Source organism: Callithrix jacchus, chromosome 12, assembly GCF_049354715.1.
Source record: "Callithrix jacchus isolate 240 chromosome 12, calJac240_pri, whole genome shotgun sequence".
NCBI lineage: Eukaryota > Metazoa > Chordata > Mammalia > Primates > Cebidae > Callithrix > Callithrix jacchus.
This window is the reverse complement of record NC_133513.1, coordinates 79,955,160-79,960,497: the sequence shown is the minus strand read 5'-3', so window position 1 is coordinate 79,960,497 and position 5,338 is coordinate 79,955,160. Positions and strand designations below refer to the sequence as shown.

The 5,338-nt window shown below is 40.0% G+C and overlaps 1 protein-coding gene across 7 annotated transcripts in view; it reads left to right on the top strand.

The window, feature by feature from the left end:
* SGMS1 (sphingomyelin synthase 1) overlaps nucleotides 1–5,338 on the top strand; it is a 334,608-nt gene that overhangs the window by 27,798 nt on the left and 301,472 nt on the right. The window lies entirely within an intron of this gene.

The following is a 5,338-nucleotide window of genomic DNA, read 5'->3' as shown; positions in this document are numbered from 1 at the left end:
GTAGGTAAACTAAGGCTCTGGGAGGTGTTGTGGCTTGCATAATTTCATGGAGTCACTCAGTTGGTGAAATTGGGCTAGAAACAAAGGCCCTTGACCCTTAGCACCTCTTAGAGCCTCTGTTTATTTCTGATATTCTGACTCCTGATAGTCTCCTGTCACATGATTTTTCCCCGGGCAAGGAACTTTAAAGGTGTATAGACCTCATGTTTCACCCCTTCTCCGCAACTGTCAGATATCCAGCCATTCACCAAGACCTGTCAGTTCTCTGTGATTTTTAAATGCTACTTTTTAGTAATTTTTAAATTTTAAAAATTTAAAATTCAGTAAAATTCACTTTTTGGAAGTGTATAGTTCTGTCCTAGTCAGTTTGGGTTGCTCTAACAAGAATGTCATAGCTTGGGTATCTTAAACAACAGACATTTATTTCTCAGAGTTCTGCAAACTTGAAGTCTGATATCAGGGTCAGCTAGCATGATTGGATTCTGGCGAGGGCCCTCCTCAGGGTTCATAGATGGATGCCTTCTTACTGTATCCTCACATCCAGGAGAGAGAAGTCATCTCTCTTCTGTCCTATCTCTTCTTAGAAGGCACTGATCCCATTATGAGGGCTCTCAAGACCTTTTCGAAGAACTCCTCTCTGAATGCTGACACATTGGGGACTAGGGTTTCACCATATGAATTCTGTGGAGGGACACAAGCTTTCAGTCTGTAGCAAGTTCTGTTAATTTTAACACAGACATTAATTCATGCAACCACCACTACAAATAGCAAACAGCATACGGGACAATTTCATCACCTTTCAAATTCTCTGGTGTTGCCTTTTCGTAGTTTAAATCCTCTTTCTTCCTGAACTCCTTGCAATACTGATCTGTGAATTTATAGTTCTTTTCAAGACTATTATATAAGTGGGATTATACAGACTTTTTGAGACTAACTTCACTTAGCATAATGCATTTGAGATCCATCCACATTTTATGTATCAATGGTTTGTTCCTTATTATTACTAAGTAGTATTCTGTTGTATAGATATGCCATGGTTTGCATACCTATTTCAACAGTTGCATTCCAGCAGCAAAATAGGAAAGTCCTAGTTGATCTGTATTTTTGCCATCATTTGATATTGTCATTTTATGCAGATCAGCCATTTTAATAGGTGTGTAATGGTATCTCATGGGTTTGATATGCATTTCCCTAGTGATTAATGATATTGAACATCTTTTCATGTGTTCATTTGACATTCATACATCTTATGCACATTAGGATATGTGTTATGCTCATTGTCATTATCATACCATATTCCAGGTGGTTATTATGCCTTTTTATATCAGCATTGTTGCTCACTTACCACAGCATATTCCAAGGTCAAAGCACTGAGCCAGGGAATTTATGTACATAATCTCATTTTATCATTACAAAATCCTTGTGAAGTTAGTAGTGTTTTCTGTTTTTATGGCAGAGAAATAAAGACCCCATGTTCAAAACACACTGAGTGCCTACCATGTGCAATGAGCCAGTTGTACACATCTGCTAGTCCTGTGACTAAGTAAGTCAGTGACCTATGAGTCAATTTCCTTTTCTGTTAAAAAGGGCTCTGTATTATAGTATGTTCTCTCAGGGTTGTTGAGTGAGGGGTTTCAAGGAAGAATGCTCCATGCTGAACGGGAGATCTGGCTCATGGTGTATTCTGAGAAAATGTTGGCAATAGCTGCTTCTGTGTTCTTCAAATACCTTAGGCTGACCTGAGGTGGTTTCTCTTCCTCACTGGCTACTTTTCTAAAGTCAGTAGCGGAAAAGTTAACTGTGCCAAATGTTTTACTTTGAGTCCATTTCAGCTCCAATGTTTATGTAAAAAATGATATCATAAAGGGTTGATCTAGTTAGCACGGTTATTCTGCTTATGGCAAGCTAGATGTGGAAACTATAATATTAGTAAAAAATATTATGATACAAGTATGGTCTTTTAAAAATTATTAAATCATCCATCATGACGTATGTGAGGCTTTATATATGGAAGCGAGAATATGTTTAAAATCAGCCCCCTGCTATTTCCTGCTGGGGAGCTGAGGCTTGTTTTCTCTTAATCTTGAGTCAATTTCAAGATTGCCTAGCGTATATTCAATATTTCAATATTGCCTGCTGTGTGCCAGGTGTTAGTCTCTCTCCTCACAGCAAGCCTTTGAAATAAAAGATACCCCTTTTGCAGAGGAAAACATTGTGCTCAAGAGGCCATTTGCCTTGCCTTGTGTACCCCAGTCATCTTCTGACTGAGTCCTCTGCTCTTATCAGCACGCAGTCTGCCTCAGTCTCATTGTGATAGGGGCATGGCAGCTGCTGCCCACTGTTACCAGGAAGACTGGCACACCTTCCCTGACTATGGCATTTGTCTCTTCATGGGCACTGTTCCTGGGACCTCAAGGTCACACTTGCCTACCACAAGCTCTGAAATTAGGTAGTTTTATTTTGTCCAAAATGCCCACCATGGAAAGAGCATAAACTTTGAAGTCAACAATGAGGTTCAAGTGGTGGTTCCACCATTTTATTTTACTGCCTATGCGATTTTGGCCATGTTACTTAAACTCTCAGAGCCTGTGATTCTTCAGCTTTAAAATGGGAATAATACCTGGTAGAGATGTGGAGAGAATTAGAAATCACACAGTAGGCATATTTTCTCAGCATGTTGGGAGGCCAAGGCAAATGGATTACCTGAGGTCAGGAGTTTGAGACCAGCCTGACCAATATGGTGAAACCCTATCTCTGCTAAAAATATAAAAAATTTAGCTGAGCATGGTGACATGTACCTGTAGTCCCAGCAACTCAGGAGGCCGAGAGAGGAGAATTGCTTGAACCCTGGGAGGTAGAGGTTGCAGTGAGCCAAGATTGTGCCATTGCATTCCAGCCTGGGTGACAGAGTGGGACTCTGTCTCAAAAAAAAAAAAAAAAAAAAGAACATAGTAGAGTACTTAATAAGTGCTTAGGATATTGTAGATGCTTATTAACTGGCAGCTACTATTGTCACCATTGTAGGGCCTCCTGACTCGTCTTGGGAGACTGAAGAAGCTGTCCAGAGCGGTGGTTAAGAATATGGGATCTGGAATAAACTGCTTGGATTTAAATCCTTTTTCTCCCACTTGTCAGCTGTGTGACTGTGCATAATGGAATTCCTTCTTGTACCTCAGTTTCTTCCATCTACAAGATGGGAATAAATAACAGTTTCTACCATGTAGGGATAAATGATTTTAAAGAGATGAGAACTGTCAGGTTGAGTTGAAATGAACTTACATTTATCATCTACTGCCATTGTTTCTTCCCATGACATATAAGTCTCTTTTAAATTTATAATATTTCTGCTTTCCTTCCTACTCAAATTGAATTTCTCATTATTTGTATTTCATGCTGATAAAAACATTTGCTATCACATTTTTCCTAGAAATGCAGATTAAATTGTAAAAATTAGTATTTTCATTTAATAAATTGGATTAACTAAATCTGTAAAGGACAGCTTTTTGTAGAGAAAATAATTGAAAAATTTTTATAGCATTACTATAAATAAAATCAGGTGTAGTGAGCAACAATTTTATAGGTAAAAATATTTAAAAACATAACGAACTGCCTGTTTAAAAAACTCACATACACACTTCATTATTTCACAGAAATGATTTGATTCTCCTGTTTTAATCTTGAATTTGGCTGGGTTGCATGTGAAGTACTCTTTTTCCCCTTCAAGATGATAGCAGTCAGGTGGGCCCACCAGGAAGAAAACAGCCTTTGAATTTACTGTATGTCTAGAAATCAAATTTGACTTATACCCACAGGCAGTGTGTGGTGTTGGCTGGGTTTGCATCATTATTCTAAAGTGTGTACTGATGTCCTGTGACTAATATGTTCCAGCTGTCTAGGTCACTGCTTTGGAGTACTATTTATTTGCTGTAGTGATACTGCAAATAGGGAAAGCTTTCCCTTTTGTTGGTTGAAAGCTTTCCTGGTAATTAGCAAAACAAGCATGCCTCTTATTTGGAGAGAGACTGGAAAGGCGGCTAAAGAGTCAATTGTACACAACCACTTTGGAAAACAATTTGGCTTTACTTAGAGGAACTGAACATGTGCAATCCATAGCCCAGCTCTCCTCTCCTAGGTATATACCCTGGAGAAATTCTTGCCTGCATGTACCAGGGAACAAGCAGTAGAATGTAAATGGCAGCATTATTCAAAGTAGCAGAAAACTGAAAAGTCCCTAGAGAGTCCTCAACAGCAGAACAGAGCAGTAAATTGTGGGCATGTTCACACAATGAGAGTGACAAAATGAATGAACTACAGCCACGTGAGTCAACAGGGATGAATCTCAAAATCTTAAGAGGCAAGTTTTAGAAGAGCCCATACAGTATTGTTTCATTTATATTAGGCTTAGAATCAGCAAACCACAACAACATATCGATAGCACATATGACAAAACCATGAAGAGGAGCCAAGGAATGATTGATTCAAAATTCAGGCTAGTGGTGAATCTTGGTGGTAGAAGTGGTGATGAAGGATGATTGGGAGACCTGCAATTAGGAGAGACACATACACACACGGCTTCCAAAAAAAGAAAAACAAAATTCAAACAGCAACTAGTGTTAGGTACATGTGATTTATTTTCTTATTCTTTATGCCTATACATGTTGTTAGGTTAGTTATCACTGCAAAACAAACCTCAAGGCTTAGCACTTTAAAATAATAATACACATTTGTCATCTCACATAGTTTCCATGAGTAGGCCAGGAATTTGGGAGCAGCTAAGCTGGTGGTTCTGACTTGCAGTCACTCATGAGGTTGCAGTCAAGATGTCAACTGAAGCTGCCACCATCTATCTGAAGGCTTGACTGAGGCTGAAGGCTTGACTGAGGCTCCCAGGAATTTGGGAGCAGCTAAGCTGGTGTTTCTGACTTGCAGTCACTCATGAGGTTGCAGTCAAGATGTCAACTGAAGCTGCCACCATCTATCTGAAGGCTTGACTGAGGCTGAAGGCTTGACTGAGGCTCCCAGGAATTTGGGAGCAGCTAAGCTGGTGGTTCTGACTTGCAGTCACTCATGAGGTTGCAGTCAAGATGTCAACTGAAGCTGCCACCATCTATCTGAAGGCTTGACTGAGGCTGAAGGATCTGCTTCCAAGATGGCTCACTCACAGGGCTGCTGCCAGGAGGCCTCAGTTCCTTGCTGGTTGTTGGCAGGAGGCCTCAGTTCTTTCCCACAGTTATCTCTGCAGAGCTTCTTGAGTGTGTCCTCATAACAGGACTGCTGTCTTCCCTCCCAAAACAGAGATGGAAGTTGCAGTCTTTGGACTTTTGCAGTCTCACACTAG